A 22,450-nucleotide genomic window follows, 5' to 3' on the forward strand; every position below is an offset into this window, starting at 1 on the left:
CGGGCCTCTCACTGTTGTGGCCTCTCCCCTTGCGGAGCACAGGCTCCGGACGCGCAGGCTCAGCGGCCATGGCTCACGGGCCCAGCCGCTCTGCGGCATGTGCGATCCTCCCGGGCCGGGGCACGAACCCGTGTCCCCTGCATCGGCAGGCGGACTCTCAACCACTGCGCCACCAGGGAAGCTCTCTTCAGTGTCTTTATTGCACATTCAATAATACTATCTACTTAATGATTTTAAAAGTGAGTTCTCTGTTTTATCTTATTATTTATAAGCTTTATGATTTTATAGTCTCTGTGTAGATACAGAGCCAGCTAAGACCTACAAATTGTTTGTTTGCTCATTCATTCTTCAAATATTTAGTTTTCATCTATATTGCCCAGCCCTGTACCAGGACTTGGGAAGCAAAAATGAATAAAAACAATTTTTGCCCTTCAACAACTTAGAGTTAAATGGGAAAGACAGAGAAAGTAGCCAGTGGTTGTAATAGGGTGTGATATGTGTTTGGGTAAAGATATGCATACAAAGGACCATGTGAAGATTTAAGTGATGGGGCCAGGGGAGAAGACAGGAAAGCTAACAGGTGAGTGGATCAGTGAAGATATACACATTTACAGAATAATACTCCTGCACTTTACAGTTGTGTAAACTCTGAAGCTCTAAGCACTCTTTCACATTCACTATCCAATGTGAAACAACCCTGTGGTTCTGAAACAACCTTATATATGAGGAAACCCACCTTCGGAAGACACGTTGTGACTTTCCAAGACCTTATGGCTGACAATTTGCTGTTATTGGTACAGTGAAGTTCAAGGTCATATGGATTTTTTAAAAGTCAATTGACCAATAATATATATCTCAGTCTATTTTATGTCATTGCAATTAAAAATAATTATCACTAGCCATCCAGCCTACAGCTCTACCCTGTCGTCCCTTCTCCTATTCAATATTCATTCATAAAAATTACCACTCTCCTAAATAGGGAGCCTGTCATTACTGGCATTGCACTCCCGTATTTTTTACGTGGGAAGAAAAGAAAAGAATAAAATGCTTTTTTTTTTTTGGCAACTGAATAGCCACTTTTCAGAAAATAACAAGGAACGCTAAAATGCCTTAAAATTTGACATTATTAGTAATAGTCATTAGTTCCATAATTGCTCCTGCCTTTTAAAATTGTTTTAAGGTAAATCTCTAAGGCAAGGGCATTATCACTAAAGGAACTATTTAGCTTAACATGAAAACATTGGAAGAAAAATGTAGATTGTTCTCATTTTAATTTAAAAGTTGGTTATGTGCATAGGGATTGAGTGTTGTTCGTCCCTTCTGAGAGGGCAAATTTGGCTTCTGACCACACCTTAGGTTGCTGATTCCTGGTACAGATGTAACCGACAGCAGCTGTGGAACTTAAAGGTAGAGTAAGATCATAACATCTTCTCTTAAAATGCTACTGTCTTTTAGCCCTTAGCAATGCTAAAGCAGTGAAGTGTCCTCTCTACTGGATAAAGGTGTCATTTTCAGAGAAAGATGGTCTGCACTGGTGCTCTAATTGTTCATGAGATTGTGAGCAAAGTTTCAGAAAAGAAATTTTCAACAGTATGAAAAGACTTTGGGGCCAATTAGAAACAGCATCCGTTTATATATGTAAGTGTGAAAACTCAAGTGTAACTATTCATTTATTGACTACATCAGTGATCTAGAAGACCTCTGAACTTTCCAAAACAATTTTGATTTTCTAAACTATAGCACCCAGTTTTTTACTAATTGGAAATAGATCACTGCTTATTCTCTTGGACATAAGTAGTAGTTGCCACCTATAAAGTTTGCTGGAGTTTGGAAAGCTGAACTTCAATCTATCTGTCATCTGTCACAAATTCAGTAGCCCTGTGTAATAACGCACTTAGAAAACACAGCAGTATTTGTTTTTCTCTTTGGGATATGCGGATATGTGTATGTATACGGCTGATTCACTTTGTTGTACAACAGAAACTAACACAGCATTGTGAAGCAATTATACTCCAATAAAGATGTATATAAATAAATAAATAATAATAGAAAAAAAGAAAATACAACAAGGAATTCCCTGGTGGTCGAGTGGTTAGGACTGTGTGCTTCTACTTAGGGGGGCCTGGGTTCTATCCTTGGTCAGGGAACTAAGATCCCGCAAGCCGCATGGCATGGCAAAAAAACCCAAAAAACGTGTAACCATAATATTAGCAGCTGTATTACAGGAAATTATAGTATAAAATTAGGAAATGACACGATGTTAATATCTCTATATCTCAAAATGCAATACACATTTCAGTGCATAGTATATTGGTGGTTTTCATAGTAATACTTGTGGTTTCATATATTTGCTCTGTTGGGTCTGGACCCTTGCACAGAATTTTCCTTCTGCCTGGTATGAGTTCTCCTCCTTATTCAGATCCTTCATCTGGCTAATTGACTGTCTTTAGGACTAAGCTTAAAAATAATTTCTGCAAGTTTTAATCCTTCTACTTTGACTCCTTCATCATCTCTATCCAATGCCTATAACAGTTCCCAGCACATAGAATTTCTCAAAACATGCCTGTTAAGTAAATGAAAGAGTAGGTGCCTTTTCCTCCTATTTTTTCCTGTGGCACCTTGGGCTTACCTGTGTCAATTAACTTTTGCTCTGTATTCTAATAACTTGTAGATCTAGTTTCTCAAGGTAAACTTTTTATGGTAGGGATCAGTTCTTATTCACCTCTTTGTTCCCAAGCCTAGTTAATTATGTGGCACACAATAGGTGCTTAATAAATACTTGTGGAATAAATAATGGGGTAAAGTGTTATGGGTCCCGTAGGTACAGAAATGCCCTGGCCATTCATATGAAGCTTCCATTCTTCTGTGGGTTCTAAGTACCACAGGTACTTCTTAAGAGAGTGTTGTCTGTATCAGGATTATTGTTTAGTTTCATTTGAAAAAAAAGTGGGGAGAAAGAACATTCTGGTGGAAGTAGGGTTCTCATGGAACTTTCTTTGAAGGAAATGAATACCAGAGGTCTTAGACATAAAATGTTAGTGAATAAATGGACCCTATATGCAAGTGCAAGTCTGTACGCATTTTGTCTAAAGATTAGTAAGAGATGAACAGGAAATACTGGTTGAAACAAGAGCAGCCTGGTATGGTGGGAAATGGTGATGGATTCAGGAAAGTGTGGGTCTAGTCCTAGCTCAGTCTCTAGAATATGCCATCTCACTGAGAATGTTTCCTTAACTGGAAAAGAACTAGGAGAGTGACGATAGCCTTCGTCTCTGACAGTTGTGATCCCACATCATATGTTAAGCAGTAATCATATCAGCCTCTTTTTCTTTCTTTCTTTCTCTAAGTTTATATTTTGTAATTCACATTCAAAACATTTTTATCTCAACTGTTGGTTATATTAAGATTCATGATAAGTGAAACCACATTTCAGGAAATTCCTTTTCTTCTTTTTTTTTTTTTATTTAAGGCATAGTTTCCATGTATTCTGCCCTTTCCCTCCTTCACACGCCCCTGTCTGCCACCCTTCTATCCCCTTTCTTCTCTTTGTTTTTCAAGGGAAATTGCATTTGGGTATTTGTGATTCATTTCCAGATGATTAACAAACTATTATATTGTTAGAATGACTTGATATTTAAAATGCCAGTTCTTTAAAGCTAAGAAAAGGATGACTGAAGTTGATAGCTTTGTGCTTTGGAAGGGATTTTATTTCATTAGCACCACCAGTGGGGGAAGGAGGGAAAATCAGCATTTCAGCAGTGCCATGTTAGAAATGGGGAACCTGGGGCAGCCATGTTGAATCAAGCCTCTTGGCTGGGGCCATCTCTTCTGACCCCAAGGCTCAGAGATCCCGATGTCTTGTTCTTTTCTTTGTTCCCTTGGCTCTGTGCCACATTTGTAATTCTCTCTGCAAAAAGGTCCATTTCCTCTGTATTTTCCTCCTGGAGTCATTTACTTCGTGTTCCTCATTCATCAGTGCCACCCATGTCAGTGATTTATGAAAGGTGGTCACAGCCAGACTCCAAGCTGTGTGGCCTTTGAAACAAATAGCGTTGTGTAGGTTGCTCCTTTTCTATGGTGTAGATATTGAAAAAGACCTGGCACTGTGGGAAAAAGAAAGCCTGTTGAGAAGCCCTGTAGTACACACAGTGTTTTAGTTATATCTGCTCATCAAGAAAACCCTCAGTCATCACCAGGTCTTGGCATAAGACTCCAAGTGTGCAGACAATTTGGGAAAACCACTGCACTCCAGAGCGAAGGAAACAAATAAGTGTCTTCAGCGAGCACCCAGGGACTAGTCTGCAGCATCTCACCGTTGGCCCTCAGATGCTGGCCCTTCCAGAAAGCAGATCTGTTACTCCAAGCAGTTTGCCACTCATTCTCTTGCCCCTAGCAGCCCAGGCGAAGGGGATTATTGGCACAAATGGACTAGTTCTGTCACACAGAAGAGCCAAATTGGAAGAACCCACAGCATTCTTTGTGGACCAGTTGTCCAAATGAGGGCTGATAGCGTCGTTAGTTCAACTATAAAAAGCAGTTTATTTGAAGTAAGTTTCCAGCCCTGTCTGCATGCTTTGAGTTAAATTCCTCATAGTTTGGAGGATTTATATGGATTTGATATTTTCTAATAGTTTATGTTTCAATTTAAGTAAATATAACTATCCTATCTCTTTCACTATCTTATCCGTTGAAAAAAATCCCACAAGATTGGAAGCATTTGGAAACATTTAAACTATAGCATATTAATTTTTTTGCTAGTGGAAACCATGATTTGTGAAAAAATATGACCACATCTGTGATTTCTAAGGAATCCGAGAACTTTATTCCTAGCTTAATTTTTGTTTTGAAGAAAAAGCATGCTTTTTTTTTAACCCTCTGAAAGTGCTTCGGAGTATACATCACATTTTTTTTTAAAAAAACTAAAGTAAATTTAATTTTTTGTTTTAGAATTTTCATTGCAGCAAGGTAGAAGAGTGTCAGGGTTGAATCCAGTCCCAGCAATGCCTTTTTTGGTTCCTGGGCTTTAAGCACTTCAGTCAGCAGCTCTGCCTTCAATTTCTTTATGGATCGAATTGACCTGAGGATGCCTTACCCTCAAATTGTAGCGAAAAACCAATCAAATAAGATCACGTCTATGAGAGCCTTGAGACGTTAAAAAGGAGGGTCTTTGAAAAGTCATAGAAACAAATGTAAGCTTTATTCACACTTATTTTGTTAGCTTTTAAACACATATGGTGTCCTAGGATTTACCATTTCATATCTCAGAATTTATTTCTAAACGTTTCTGCCCATGAATTATAAAAATATATCTTCTTCTAACGGAATCACTTTGCTTTTATATATATATAACCTTTCCAAACTGACAAGCTGTTTGACCATTTTGACCACCAATGTTTAGATGAGTTTGCGATATCTGTTTAATTTGATGTTTTAGATTTCAGTGATTTAAAATCTCAGTGATTACTAGTGTTCAATGAAATGCTGGTAAAAGGCACAAATAACGGAGAATTTACTAATAACACACAAGTAAGGTGAGGAAGACTGGATATAAACATTTGGAAAAGGGCAGGCTAATGAGCTGTACTCTTTTCCATAAGTACTTTTAAGTCCCTCTGCCAGGTCTTCACACAGATTTATCAAAGACAGAATTAATGACTGTTTTCTTAATCTAGTTTTAGGTGCATATTTATAAAGTTAATAACAGAAAATCTTATACTACACATTTAGCATTCTGTCCACCTAGCTCCACTAGGTGGTTATTTGTTTATGTGACCTAAAATCCGCCTAAAAGATATATTGTTGCCTTGAAACAATTATTATCTGCTCCAGAGTAAGAATTTGCCAAGCTGATAATCCCCTAAGTACGAACTGACATGGTGGAGGACAGTAAAGATTTGGTGTTGCTCCCAGGTTTCATTGCTCTTCATGACTCATCTTCTTTCCTATTTTCTCTCTCCTTCTCTTGACTTTTTCAACCTCTCTTCCTCTTTGCCTCTAGGGAGAAGCCTCCAGTGGAGGACAGTCATTGAAAAACTACATGGAAGAAGTGAGTTTTAAGGTAGTCTTGTAACATGGTCTGAAATCAGTCTATCATATAGGGTGAGACACTCACTTGGGCTTTCTCCATCTGCCTGTAGGGTTTCCAGTCATGCCCTCAAAAGCAAGACGGTAAATAATATATCAAAATGGTGTTTTGTTCCTCCTTGGTTGGGAGATCCTATAAATATTAATTTATCTTGAAAATGAAGGTAAAACTGTATAAACATAAGGCTATCATATATTTTCACTCACAAACATTTGTTGCTATCCTAATAAATGAGAAACACATGTTTTATATTGGCCATGCACAAAAAAATAGGATATGATCATTGCTCTTATGGAGAGAATAATCTGTACCAAATTGGGATTCATTCATGCGATAAATGCTCATCAAGGATGTTATTCGTACAAGCCATTAAGCAAAGTGCTATCTTGACAATAAAAATGTCTGGCAGATTTTTGTTGCAAAACCATTTAGACTCCTGGTTTTATTTTGGAGATATCCAGGGGTGCTCTGTGTCTCAGGATGTGTCTTTGGGCTGTCTGCAAACTGCATTTGGGAACTCTCAGATAAGCCAGTGGACAGACTCCATAAAACTTGGTCTGAAGCCAAACCATAATGGTCACTGAATTAGCCATCTGAATCTGTTTCAGGTGAAGGAAACCAGAAAACAGTTTGGTGATGATATCATAGAAGTAGCAAATATTTGGTTTGACTATTGCTTCTCAGCAAGACAGAATCTGTTTCTCTAAGTATTTTATTCTTTCATGCATGAATCCATTAAAAGACCATTTCGAGTGGCCTACTGAGTGTAGGAGGTAGTCCGTACATTTATTCAAAACAGTGTACCCATACTTAAACTCACTCTTGCTTCCAAATATCACTTGGAGAGGAAAATCAGAGTGCATAGCACCCCTTTAAGTCTCAAATCTCTGGTTTGCAGGCTTGTTTGGAGATGGTTGAAGTTTTACCAAAAGCACAATGGAGAAAGGGTAACAAAAGGAAAGAAAGGAAATAACTACGTAGATGGTCTCAGTTCGGGTTAGAAAATCAAAATATATGGGGCAAAAGATTGGAGGGTTGGTGCATCAATTTTAAATTTCAGTGTAATGGATTTGATGCCAAAATTGAGAAAAATACAGTCAAGAAGTTAATGCTGCCCAAGGAGAGAAAGATACTATTTTCAATATGTACACCAATAGAACCTCCCTTTAGAATTCTGTAGTTGCCCAAGCCCTTGGCTAGCATTCCCCATTAGGGACTAGAGGTGGTAGGTCACCTCCACAAAAAGGGTACCTAATGCCTTTTGTCGTGTGTCCTGTATGGTCTAGTACTTTGGAAGAAGAGGTGCTGGTACAGGGTATGGGCTGCATACGTGATAGAACTTTAAAAATGAGTCATTCTAATTTGGGTTCTTATCCAAGGAAAAGATCCTTATTTTCTCCATCATTATGCATGTGCAGTCTAAACAAGCACGTCGTAAGCAGTTGTAAATACTTAATGTGACAAGGTTGGGCATTTGTGCCTTTACACTAGAAGTGCTGGCAGGGCATCTCTCCTCAATGTGGTCCTCTGACTAGGTAAGAAATGGGGGCTTGTAAGAAATGCCAAACCTCAGCATTCACACCAGATCCAAAGAATCAAAATTTGCATTTCTAACAAAATCCCTGTGTTATTCATAAACACCCTAAGGTCTGAGAAGCTCTACCCTGAAGTGTTCTTTCCAATGCTATTTCTAGAAAGTAACTGCATACTTCATGGAAAATCCCCAATTTTATAAATATAACATGGGTAAAAGGGAAATTCTTATTAATAAATTTATGAGTTTTATTTATTCATTTATTCTCAAAAATAATATTTTTGGTTGATTGGGGTATGTAATCTCTCCAGCTTCTGAGATTCATTACTGACTTTCAGTTTGAATTTATGACTATGTTTGAGCTGCCCAAGGTAAGCCTTTCCTTTCTCGGGGTTCAGTATCACATAGTATTTTTTTTTCTAATATTGATTGATATTTAGATTTTAGCTCTTTTTAAAAGCAGTAAACAATTATCCTTTACAGAAAAACTAAGCATGATCTTAATTAATGAACTATTAATTTATCAATAGTTTGTTTCTTTTTGCAGACATTAATGCATTTGGTCTTTAGGAAATATGTGTTCTAACTCTTTCCACTGGCAGTCCAAATATGTTAAGAATGTGAGCCATAAAAGGATAGTTTTATTTTTTCTCACTTATACTCTTATTTCACTTTTGCCTTCCTTCTTCTTCTTAATAGAATCAGCAAACAATGGGGAACAGTATTTATAAATGTTAGAAGCATTGAAGTTAGAAGTTAAAAGTGATCTAGCAAACATTTGCTTTTATTTAGTACACACTAAAACTCACATAAACCATAGAGTTTACATTTTTATTATATTTAACATTTCTTGCTAAAGTTTGAACAGCTCTTTGCACATCAAAGTCCCTGTTTTTTTTTTTTTAATTTAGTCTTACAATTAGACAGAATCATAACCACATGATGGTAGGCAATTCTGTTTAGACCTAAGTCAAAACTAAGGAGGTGATATGGTCTCCTCAAAAAGTAAAGCTAAAATGAGATTTCTATTTATATTTTCTATATATTTAATGTATTATTTTTTTCAGATAGGATTTGTATTTTTGACCAAATAAAAATGAGATATTTTGTAATAGTTTATTTCAGTTAATCCTCAAAATGGTTCTAACAATTTTTTTTTAATTATGTGTTCTTTACATGTAAGGCACTTGCTAACTCAAGGTAGGAATAAAAACTTCACATCGCAAAAATTTTAGCTGTTAGAATTAAAATATTAATATTCACTCAAAAATATATATATAATTAAAAACAACTTATCAAAATCAAGTACTTACAAAGCTTACTATACATTTTATAGAGAAGCTGATCCATTTAAACTATCACATTTCCCAAAGGAATAACTGGAGAAATAGCATAGTATACTGGTTAAAAATCCACTAATTAATAGAGAAATGTATTAATTTGCATATGTATTCAACAAGTAAGTATTGTCAATTTAAATGATTGAGGGACTATAAAGAGCTAAAGACTGAAGTTAATGACTTTTAAAACTTTTTCAAGAGCAGTTTAGAGCCATTCCTCACAACTTCAGGAAGTTAGCTGAAGGCCAAGGCAACACACAGAGGAGTGTGAACTAACTCAAGGTGTCAAGCGGCAGCTTCACAATCTCTGAGGGTGTCAGACAGGAAAAGAAGCACATTGAGCAGGCAGGCCTTTCCAAATCTGTTGAGGCTGATTTTGCCAGCTGTACCATCTGAACTGGAAAGGGGATCAATTCTATGTAACAAAATATCTTAGAATCGTTCTTCACGCCAGTTTTGGCCTGTCTTTTCCTCCTGTGGTATATTCTGTGATTGTTAGTGTAATGAAGTTCCAACTATACTTTTGAAAGAGAGTGCATGACATTATTCTCCTATAAAAATAAGAGATAATTTGCTTTTTATCATGCACAGGGATTTACTTGTTAAAAGTGGAAATAACTATTATTCAGCATTATAGTTTTATTCCACTTAGGAAACTAGAAAACAAGGGTTTTTGCAGGGAAACCCCATTTGGTCACTGATATTCATTAAGAATTCATACATGTTGTTAAAGGATAGCAATTTTTAAAAAACTTATCATGATGGCTTTCATACAGATGTAAAATGAACACATGTCAAGGTTTGTTTAAGTCATTAGTGAATGAGGAAACCAGTAAGATGTTATAGCCAGTTCAAAGGAGAATTCTTAACCCTCACATGTGTAGTCAAATAAAGAATGCTGAAATGAAGTTATAAACAGATGTAAAAAATGGCCAAACTGATCAACATCCATAAGTTAATAACCAATTGCATTAAAATAGATGCAATTTGCATTTATATGGACAAGAATTATTTGCACTACTATACATTTCTGTAAATTACAAAGTTGTAAAATAGCTCAAAGTCAGTGAAAGACTCGGAGACTTTATAAAATCAGATAAATAGGGCTTCCCTGGTGGCGCAGTGGTTGAGAGTCCGCCTGCCGATTCAGGGGACACGGGTTCGTGCCCCGGTCCGGGAGTATCCCACATGCCGCGGAGCGGCTGGGTCCGTGAGCCATGGCCGCTGAGCCTGCGCGTCCGGAGCCTGTGCTCCGCAACGGGAGAGGCCACAACAGTGAGAGGCCCGCGAACTGCCAAAAAAAAAAGAATCAGATAAACAAAAGGGCTTACTAGAAAAATGATTTGTTTTTCATTGACTGCACCCAATAATCTTTTGCTAATTTCAAAGTCTTTTACAACTTCATCCTACAATTTCCTTGTATAGAAAAACCACAAAATGGAATGAATTAAGAAAGAAGATGAAGGTGTCATGAAAATAATCAATAAACAATCAATAAGAAAGACTAGAAAAGAGTTTTCTTTGAGCCAGACTGAGGACTAGCGCAGAAGACTCTGCTTGGGGAGAGCAGAGTTTTCAGCACAGTTTTATATCTTGTCAGAACAAAGAACCTTAAACAAGTCAGGGTTATATTCTTCAAGGTTTCAAACAAAAGAACAGTCCAGCAAGTACACAGCAAGTCAGCTTGGCCTTGACACCTGGGCAGGGAGTCTTATCATCAAAGGAGGACCAGCATTGGTGTCCCAAGAAGAGACGCATTTAATCTTTATTTTTAACATGGACATTCTTTACTTTTGGTCAATGCATCCTTTTCTCTAAGAATTAAAGCAGATGTACAACGTATGTTTAGTAGCAAACAGGCTATTTTAGTTAGCATAAAATTCAAGTTAACTCATGTATAAGCCAGAATGACTTTCCTATACCTCAATATGTGAAAATTTCTTGTATCAGAGGGCAATCCCAATGTGTAGTGTAGTTGTAGTGTAGTGTAGCAAATTTGTCAGGTAAAGTTTTTTAGAAGCTTGTGTTTATTTTGTAATGTTTTCCACAATCTACCATATTTTTGTACTGATAACTTGGTTATTGCTCCCTTTCTTTTCTTTTCCCAGATCCTATTCGTTCCAACTTATATTTTCTCAAATGTATTACTCCCCTGTTCTTATGTTTTAATTACCCTTTGATGATATGCAAAAGAAATAAACTATAGAAGTATAATTCACTAAAAAATTAACAGAGTTCAGCCTGATAATACTAGCCATTTCATTAACAAAGTTATTTCCAAACTTTATTAGTTTAAGAATGTAAATTATATATGGAGAACTTTAACAGAAGTATAGGCTTAATTCTTTGTCAGTATTGCAGTCTATTAAATGTATGTAAAGTGGGGTGTAATTTTATTTTGCTTTATTTGCAACATGCTTCAGGGATACTTACTGTATATAGATCTCATGGTTATAGAAGGGAAATGAAAATGATTAATCCTTTTTGAAAGATGGAAACTGATGTTTGGTGTGTTATTTTCATTCTTAACCAAAGGGAAAGAAATATTTAGTTGCCTCAGAGTTAAATTATCCAATGGTGAAAGTTTGAGCAAAGGAGCATTTTTTTTTTCTCTAAATAACCTGAATAACCTATGGCCACACATGACATAAATCACTGATTGATTGCATTTAGAGAATCCAAAAATAAACTACCCACGTGGAATAACAATACCGCTAAAGTTTATAAAGCACTTACTCTGTTAGCAGATAAAATGATATGTTGATACAGGGCGAGAGACTGTTTTCCATATGATACATGTCACTATTTCCCACCACTCCTGGTCCCTGGACATTTACATACTTATGGGGAAAGTGTTTTAGAAAAAGGATGAATGTCATTTCTTCTGAAAGCAATCCAAAGAACTTGCTCTTGGGAATATGAAACAGTTTTCACTGTGCTCATACAGAGTTTAATATTCCTGTAGAAAATTTTTTGAACAAGTTGGCAAAGAGGAACATGTCAACTCTTGTTTTTAAAAATGTTCACGATTTTAGCTCCTTGACCCCATCAAAAATAATTATAAGAAGTCTGATGGGCTGAACTTTGGACGTACATAGTACTGCCTGCTGGTATTGATGAAGCAAACAGGTGCATTATGTTACTAACTGTATTCAAGGGAAAACCAAAGTAAAACATTCAAATGATCTATTAATAGCAATATCTGTACTGTCTCTATGATTCTGATTCCAACATCTCAACATTTTAAAGTTTTTCCCAAACTAGATATTTTGCTGAGCTCATGTTTCATTTGTATTTTATATAATTTGCAATAAACAAAGAATGGTTGCAATAAACAAAGAATAACTTGCCTGTTCAGTAGTAAAACCATTAAGACCAGAAACCAATCAGTAGTATTACTAAATATTCTGAACTATTAAGGGAAAAAGTAACACCATCGACTTCTTAGTCATCTCTTTTCTTACGAAAACAGATTTTAGGATTTGGGCCAAAAAGCTAAATAATCAAAATACTTTTTCAATTAAAAACATTTTTTCATGATCACTTTAAACTTTTTTCTGTTTTAGACAAAAAACTTTTGCCATTCGATTTTACTTTATAAAACCAAAAAGATCATTTTCATATTTCCTCTTTAAACACCAGAGACTCCATGTTCTATTTTTGAAAAACTGCAGGAATGTGATTATCCCCCTCTGTTACATGAAAATTTTTTTAATTTTACTTCTGCTGTTCTTTATACTGTTATGGAATTTTAAAGCTAAGATTTTTCACGTTTCTGCTGCTTCCGTAGTATAGCCCTACAAGACCAAATCCAATACTTGATAAATTTGAAAAAAAAAGTTAAATCCTAAAAATAAACACTGATTTATACCTAAATTGTATATTCCAAGATGGAATATCTTTAACGTTTGCTGACTTTTCCTACAATAGTTCATTTAGTTCCTCTCACATTCTACTGACATTCTAAAGGAATCTAGATATAGAAATTTACTAATTGTAAAGTCCTAGAGATGATCTAATCCAGCACCTTCACACGCTTCATTCTATCCCAGGAGGGGAACTGACATGCCCTAGATTAACCGGGATAAAAAGCTGTGATTCCTGACCCCTGGGGCAAGGACTTTTCATTGCAAAGACCATCTGTCATTTGGTAGGAATTTAAATTTTAATTCGATTAACAGACTATTTTCAAGAGCTGCTGATGCTAAAAGAGTTTTTAATGAATCTCATTAAATTTTTTATATTATTTCAATTTTTTAAATAAACTTTTTTATGTTAGAACAGTTTTAGATTTACAGAATTATTGTGAAGGTAATACAGAGCGTTCCTATATACCTCCCCTGCCGTTTCAACTATTATCATTGCTTTACATTAGTATGGTACATTTGTCACAATTAATGAATATTAATACATTATTAGTTACTAAATCCATGCTTCATTCAAGTTTGTTGTCCCAAGATGCCCCCTAAAATGTCACATTACATTTCTTTTTTTTAAATTAATTTTTTATTGGAGTTTAGTTGCTTTACAGTGTCACATTTCGTCTCATACTTACATCTCCTTAGGCCATTCTGGGTTGTGACCATTCCTCGGACTTTCCGTGTGTTTGATGACTATATGTATTTCCTTGTGTTTGAAGAGTACTGGTCACATATTTTGTTGATTGTCCCTCAATTGAGGTTTGTATGATATTTTTCTCATAGTTGGACTTGGATAATGTGTTTTGAGGAGGAATACCATAGAGATAAAATTCCATTTTTATCCCATCCTATCAAGGCTACATACTATCAATAGGAATTATTGCTGTTGATGTTAACCATAATCACCTGGTTTCAGGTAGTATTTGTCAGTTTTCTCCACTGTAAATTTACTCTTTTTGCTTTCTCTTTCCATATTGTACTCTTTGGAAGAAAGTCGCTATACACAGCCCACTCTAAAGATGTGGGAAGTTATTTTCTGCTTTCTTCCTTAAGTATCTACATAAATTATTTGAAATCCTTCTGCATGGCATATTTGTCTATTCTCACCCACTTGTTGATTTAGTCAATCATTTATTTTCATCAGAATGGATTGATAGACATTTGTTTTGTATGTTGGGTAGTAACCCAATGCTACTTTATTTCGTTGCTTAAATTGTTCTGGCTTTGGCCACAGAGAGATTTTTCAGTTGGCTCCTTTAGCCCTTTGATATACCCCGTCATTTTGTGTCTGTGTGTATGTATGTGTAGGTGTGTTAGCACTTTTTTTGCTTTCTGGCACAAGATGCTCCAGGCTTATCTTGTGTCTTGTATATTTCTTGCCTTGGTCTAAGAGTCAGTCCTTTGTCCAAGAGTCTTGATTCTTTCATTGAAAAGGGTATTAGAGGGCATCCCTGGTGGCGCAGTGGTTGAGAGTCCACCTGCCGGTGCAGGGGACGTGGAGCGGCTGGGCCCGTGAGCCATGGATGCTGAGCCTGCGCGTCTGGAGCCTGTGCTCCGTGATGGGAGAGGCCACAACAGTGAGAGGCCCGCGTACCACACACACACACACACACACACACAAAAGAAAACGGTATTAGAAACCAAGATCTGGGTGGTTGTTGTTTTCATTGCTATTGGGGTGTCGTTGTGTCTAAATCCTCTAAGCTGCCATAGCAGCAAGATATATGTATGATTAGTGACCATTAATATATATATATATTATATATATATATATATATATACACACACATATTTATATGTGTAGCCATCTGTATGTATAGTAAGCTAAACATGAGTTCACACTGATGTCTCCAACTCTAATATCAATACATTATACATGGAACATTCTATCCTTGCTTATCTGTAAACTCCTGCTCCAAGAGTGAAAAACTTGGCTTCCAACATCTGCCATCCATTTACTTTTTTCAATTCCAGAATATATATATATATATATATATACACACACACACACACACACACACACACACACACACACACACATATTCAGAATTTTTAACCTATAAGCCCGTAACTTTATCCACTATAACGCAGTGCTTATGTACATTTGCTTTTGCTTCTGATCTTACAGGCTCCATGCATTTTCAGAGTTACTTAGGTCAGCACCTTATTCCCCAACCCACTTCAGTGAGGTTCTTTTACATTTGTAATTCATTTAGATTCTTTTTTTTAGTATTTTGCCTTCTATCCTGGGACATCCCACCTTCCTAATTGATTTTTTCATTTGCATACATTAAGGTTTACTCTGTGGCCTGAAGTTCTACAGGTTTTGACAAGTGCTTAATGTCTTGTATTTACCATTATTACATCACACAGAATATATCACTTCCCTAAAAGATCCCCTGTGCTTCACCTATTCAACTCCTTAATCCCCTTTGTAACTCCTGGAAAACTGTACTTTTTTGAAACTCTAGGTTGGGACTAAACATATCCAGCGGTAACCATCACAGTCAAGGGATAGCTGATATGTTGTTTCTCTTATACAGCACTTATTTTAAACAAAGTGGACATTTAATGTTTGGTGTATCATGTTTCTTAGAGATCGGGATCGTGAGCCTTTATTTTTATCTTGTTAGTATTTTTCTGAACAAAATAAAGCAAAATATCTCAAGTTGGAGGAAAAGATCTTTCTTTCAAAGAGGGGGAAGATGAATGAATTGAGAGGTCAAAAGAGTAAATGGACAGGTAATATTGATTTTATGTTTTTAATTTTCAAAGTTATGTTTGAAAAGATTTTATTGAATGATGACTCAATAAATTTAAAATTGTTATTTATATTTTATTGTCAAAGGGACCCATCCTTCCTTCCTCCTTCCTTTCTACCCTTCATCCTCTCCTTTTTTTCTCTTTCTTACTTCCTCATACACAAATGTTTACTGTGTACCTGTTAGTGAGTACCTATTTTTCCCCAGACATTATAATGGATACTGGAAATTAATAGGTAAAAAAAGTTATCCATGGCATAAAGGACTTTCCACATTATTTTTGAGGCCAGAAGATATGAATAGGCACACAAAGGAGTAAATCTGTCTTGGAGCGTCAGGGAAGGCAACAGAGATGATACCTGAGCCTTGGGAAGAGTGTTAATGTCTGAGACAGATAAATATACTGCATTCTAGGCAGGAAGTATAACATATGAAAACATCTAGGTGGATTAGAGAGAGTGACAAAATTAAGGTGCTACCAGTTAATTAAGCTGGAGTGGAAGTGTCAGTCGAGGTGGGATGGAGATGGAAGTGGTGGTAGAACAGAGGCTAGACAAGTATAGCTCATGGAGGGCCTTGAGTTGAGATTTTATGCTGGAAATAATGAGAAGACTACTTAAGGGTTTATGAACAAGGTAATGAATACATCATGTGACATTTTAAAAAGCTCTACTTGGCAAGGAACTGGTGGAGAGAATTAGGGAGGGTATGAATCTTAATCCTAGAAAACTTTGTAGATGATTATAACTAGAGTCAGGATGGGAGATGATGAGAGTCTACTTTAGGGTAATGACAGAGGCATGGAACAGCAAGGAAGTATTTGAGAAATGTATTAATAAAAATAGGAAGTAATATGAGGAAGGAGGCAATGAAGTAATACTGAAGGGTAAAGTTGAGAATGTTCTCTAAATCCTACTAATCTTTAATCTCATTTAAGGGAATTGGAACCTTGATGGCAAACAGGCACATTTTGTGCAATTTTATATTGAATATTTCATTATTATATTTCCGAGAATGAGTGCTAAGAATTCCATAAAAATATTAATTCAGGAAGGAACATAGTCTAGATATTTCTTCTTATTAAGATATTAAATCTTATTTAAAGGAGAATGTAAAAAAAATGAGTTCAGAGTTTGTGACATGTCCATGAAATGAAAATGAATTTAAGCTTAAAATTCTTCTCTGTTGTGAGGAAATTCTTGTTATGGTTTTTTGACGTGTAATTCATAGAAACTGAAGTGTTCACCCATATTGGTATTCACAGTATCATTCTAGAGGTTAATCCAAATAAACTTTTTCTTTGGCAGGATGACTCTTTAAAGCAATTGCAGGTGGTTCATCAACCGTGGATCCTGCCAAGTGACACAGAAAGTGAAGGAGTGGAAGCAGAACAAGAGAAACGTGAGTAGACACTGCTGTTTATTGACAAATTGCCTTTAACCAAAGGACATCCATGATGATGGTATATGCCTTTCCCAGTACCAAACGACGTCTGCAAAAAATTCAGACTTATTTAGGGAGAATATGTAAAGTTAAGCTATACTTTTGGTCTAAAAATCTTGATTCACTGATCTCTTAATTGTGGTGCAGAGGCCCATAAACTTAACTTTCTGAAAAGCAGTGTAGTACGTTAAAAGAAGGAATTATTATTTCTGAAGACCAACATAAAATATCCATTTGGAATGTGAATCGTCTACTAATGCTGTAGATTTATATCATATAAATCTATATTTATATCATATATCATATCATATATACAGTGATAACTTGTGATTATTAAAAAGTTTCAAAGTATGTTAGGATTGGCTCGTTATTATTTTTGAAATTATAATTATTGGTTATATGGATAAATTTATGTATGTAGAACTGTTCTAGATTCACAAAACAAATTAATTTTGTAATAGTAGTTAAGACAAAGAGAATGTACAGCTCCTGATTTAAGTCATTAGATTATAATCATAACAAGAATGAATTACTATAATTTGGCATGACTCAGTGCATGCTCTCCAGGGGTTACTGACATTGTCAGACAGATGGGTTCAGCATGAAGGTGAGAAGTTAGTGTCTGGATCATAGAGGAAAAACATCAATTTTTAAAATAATAAGATATCAGAATCTTACTTTTTTTTCTTTACCAGTGGTAGCCTGCAGAGACAAATAAAAATTGTAAGTAGTAATGTAGCACTCATGATAATTGGAGTGAAGCAATTAATTAACTATTCCCCTGAGCTGTAGTCATCAGAGATACCTGATATATTACACAGGTAGCAATCATGACTCTGTACCCAGGGAGATCCAGGAAATTACTTTTCCAGGTTAAAAGGCATTTATAAAGATCCTTATCCCACTTCCATAACTGCAGGCTTATGTGGCCAGAGGGAGCACAGCCAGGAGAGGGACCTAAGAGGCAGGTGCTCAGGTGAGAGGAGGAGACAGCCCCAGTGTCACTCAGCTGACACATTCGAAATGCAGTGAATAAATTAGTGACATTGTACAGATTCTAATGGAGGGAAACACCTTCTATAGAAAACAACTGATGAAGACTCAGAAAGTAGACTGTACTTCAAGCATGTATTACAGAGTAGTTTGGAAGATCTTTAATGCAAGTGATCCTAAGTAAAATAGTCTAGGAAAGGAGCAGCATAGGGTACAAAGAAGAGCATCCCCTAAATCTGAAAGAATTACGAGTGGCCTGGAACTTTTATGAAAACAAACGCAAGCACATTTATACCTCCTAGTCCCCACACATTTACACATACATAAGCTCTCATTCTAGAGTTTGGATTTAATAATTTTCATCAAATTCTGTTGAGGTCTTCATAAATTTTGCATTAAATAAATCCTTCGAGCGAATGTGTGTGTATATGTGTGTGCGTGCGTGCACGCATGTGTGTATTGTATAAAGACAATATATATAATTGGGCTAGCTGTACTCTCTCAGATTCAACATCCAGGTGCCCAAAGTGGGCATGACCAGGTAAACAACACCCTTACAGGATGCACGGTGTATTAATTCTATGAATGTGCTATAACTTTTAATGAACTAAAAACTAAAATCAAGAAAATAATCAGAAGTATATTTAATCCAAGTCCAAATTCAGACTTACTTACTTTCCCTGAAATCCATATGTCTCCATCAGTATTAAGTCTGGAAAACAGCTTACTAATGCAAAGGAGATTGAAAACCCCCAGAACTTTCTTCAACCCTTGTCCTCTAATCATATTGCCTTTCTGCCATATACTTTCACAAGATTTTGTTGATAAGTTGTAATCATCTTCTCTTCTATTAGGGTGCAAATTCTTTGAGGGAAGGAATCTGTTTCCTTCATCTTATTTAGCTACATAATAAGACCTCAATAAATATCTGAAAATTTAATAGATGAATGAATGTGTAGGTTTCTTGGGTACTTTCTAACTTGTTTATCAGGACAGTTATAAATATGAAACAAATAAAATGAATAATAATTGTGACTGAATAATTGTCATGAAAATTATAGTTTTATTAAAATTTTAATATTGGATTTATATTTTAGCCATAGATTTTGCCATATGGTCTGTCAGTCACTCTGAAGAAGGTTATTCTTAAACTCTCCTAACCATAGACCTAGAACCAAAAATATTTGATTTCAGTAATGTCATACTTGGAGGTGACCCTTGACAATGGTAAACTGTTTGAAATAAAATCAGGGTTTAAAAATAATTAGGTGGTAATAGGAACCATCAGGAAATGGAATGCTGGCTAGCAGTGCAGCCAAACTCATAGTACAGAGATGCAAATACTCTTCAAGAGCGGCATCTAACATTCAAGTACTAGAACAAGTGTAAGATGGAGCCACTGAGGTTCCGATACTTGTATTCAATGTATGAGTTTTGTGGAACAGCTGGCAAGATATGTATAGATCATCTACCTCTTTATTTTCTCAGCGAAAGAAAATAAATGACATAAGTCTGTGTGAACCCAGCATCTGATTTATAGTGTAGAGGCTCATATATTAGAAATTTATGAGTGAGGAAAAGGACAAGATTCATCATTCCAATGGTAACACCTGTTTCTTGACTCAGCTTTCTATAAATTATACGTAGGTAATTTTATGGAATTTTCAGATTTCTCCTGAGACAAAATTATCATGGTGGAAAGTTTCCAGATAATGTTAGGATCTTTGTAGTTGTGCATATTTCTTATTGTTTCATTGTAAAATAAGACTTAGTACAAGTAAGTTTTATAAAAGCACCATTTAGGAAAAGATGTCTTGAATAATACAATGGGAAGCTTTAAACACTTTTATTATAAACAAGATAAACAGAACGCTTAAATAGACTTTTTATCTACTCTGATTTTAGCATAAAAGTCTACATCACAAATTTAAAACACTCACGTCAGGAGTGTGTTTTTTTTGTTTGTTTGTTTTTACATCTTTATTGGAGTATAATTGCTTTACAATGGTGCATTCGTTTCTGCTTTATAACAAAGTGAATCAGTTATACATATACATATGTTCCCATATCTCTTCCCTCTTGCGTCTCCCTCCCTCCCACCCTCCCTATCCCACCCCTCCAGGCGGTCACAAAGCACTGAGCTGATCTCCCTGTGCTATGCGGCTGCTTCCCACTAGCTATCTACCTTACGTTTGGTAGTGTATATATGTCCATGCCTCTCTCTCGCTTTGTCACAGCTCACCCTTCCCCCTCCCCGTATCCTCAAGTCCGTTCTCTATTAGGTCTGTGTCTTTATTCCTGTCTTACCCCTAGGTTCTTCATGACATTTTTTTCCCTTAAATTCCATATATATGTGTTAGCATATGGTATTTGTCTTTCTCTTTCTGACTTACTTCACTCTGTATGACAGACTCTAGGTCCATCCACCTCATTACAAATAGCTTAATTTCGTTTCTTTTTATGGCTGAGTAATATTCAGTAACATTGTATTTGGTATGCTTGCTGGTGTCCCACAGGGCCTCTGAGGAACTGTTCATTTTTCTTTTCTGTCTCTGTGTGTGTGTGTGTGTGTGTGTGTGTGTGTGTCACAGTCTGGATTTGGATTGACCTATCTTAATCTCTTTGACTTTTTCGTATGCCAGCTCAAATCTGTTGATGAGCCCCTCTAGGGAATTTTTCATTTTAATTCCAGAATTTCTATTTTTTTTTTTCCTTTTATAATTTGTATCTCTTTGTCGTAGTCTCCATTTGGTGAGAGTTTATCCTTATACTTTAATCTATTTTACATGATTTCCTTTAGTTCTTTGACTATATTTCTAGTAGTTGATTAAAAGTCTTTGTCTAGAGAGTCCATCGTCTGGGCTTCCTCCAGGAGAATTTCTTTTGACTGCCTTTCTCCCCCCATTTATGGGCCCTACTTTCACGTTTATTGTGATATCATGATTTATAAATCATGTCATTTTGTTGTTATTGTTGAAAACTGTGCATTGAATATAATATAATGTGGCCACTCTGGAGATTGGACCATCCCCACCCTCCAGGGTTTGTTGTTGCTGCTGTTTTTTCTTATTGTTATTGCTACATGTTGTTTACTAACTTTCCTAAATCTGTAAAGTCTGTATAATTTGTTGTACACAGACGCTGAAGTCTTTGCTCAGTAGCTTAAGTTGTTAGCTAATGGCTGGACAAAGTATTGAGGCATGCCATGAGCACTCCAGAAGTTTACAACTCTGCTTAAACAGACCTTCTAAGTCAATCAGAGGTGAGACGTAGATCCATATCGGGTCTTTCCTGAGCAGGTGCAAAGCACTGCACATCTGTGTGGCATTTCTAAATCTACACGCCTATGTCAGAGCTTTTGAAAGCCTCCTATGGACATATCACTTACTGTATTTTTAAAAAAAAAATTTTTGGTAAGCCTTTTGTTTGCCTCAGGAAGCTTCTGTATAAAACTATAGTCCCTGATTGTTTTTGACAAATGTTATATGGACAGGGTATCTCACTGAGTGAGCTCTAATTCAGGTCAAACAAACAAACAAACAGAAAACATTCAAGGGAGGCATTTCCAGGCAGCTTCCATATAGGTCAAATAGTGACAACTCTCTAGATATCTGGGGAAACTCTAAACCTGTTCTGCCCCCTCTAGTGGATCATAGGCTGTTTGTTTCATAGCTACCATCATTGTGAGAATGCTGATTTTCAAGGCTCCCACAGAGCAGGAGAGAAGGATATTAATACTGGGTAAAATAAAACCCTACATAGTTATTGTTTCTATTGAGATTCAACTGCTTTTCTTTAATAAATGTTCTATGGATTGTTGCAAGCCTTCGATAAATTTCCCGAGTTCGGAAAAAGTTGATTTCAGTGATTCTTGCTCATGTTGTATTCTCATTGCATTTATAGAGGAGCACATTTTTTGAGATCTCTATACCTGCATTCCACAAGTGCTTCTCCTCCACTATTTTTCTTGATTTTATCAGCCTAGTTTTCTCTTTGTTTGAGGAACGGGAGTATGCTATCTTCATAATAGGTTATAAAATTGGACAGTATCTGCTTCTTAAAGTCCTGTCTCATGAGAAGCTATTAAAAACAAATTTGTGGGGCTTCCCTGGTGGCGCAGTGGTTGAGAGTCCGCCTGCCGATGCAGGGGACACGGGTTCGTGCCCCAGTCCGGGAAGATCCCACATGCCTCGGCGCGGCTGGGCCCGTGAGCCATGGCCACTGAGCCTGCGCGTCCGGAGCCTGTGCTCCGCAACGGGAGAGGCCACAACAGTGAGAGGCCCGCGTACCGCAAAAAAAAAAAAAAAATGTTTGTGGTAAAATAAGTTTTGAGAAATTCTACATATCATTGTAGTTGAGAGGCTCTCAATTGT

Source organism: Neophocaena asiaeorientalis, unplaced genomic scaffold, assembly GCF_003031525.2.
Source record: "Neophocaena asiaeorientalis asiaeorientalis breed wild unplaced genomic scaffold, Neophocaena_asiaeorientalis_V1.1 scaffold299, whole genome shotgun sequence".
Classification (NCBI taxonomy): domain Eukaryota; kingdom Metazoa; phylum Chordata; class Mammalia; order Artiodactyla; family Phocoenidae; genus Neophocaena; species Neophocaena asiaeorientalis.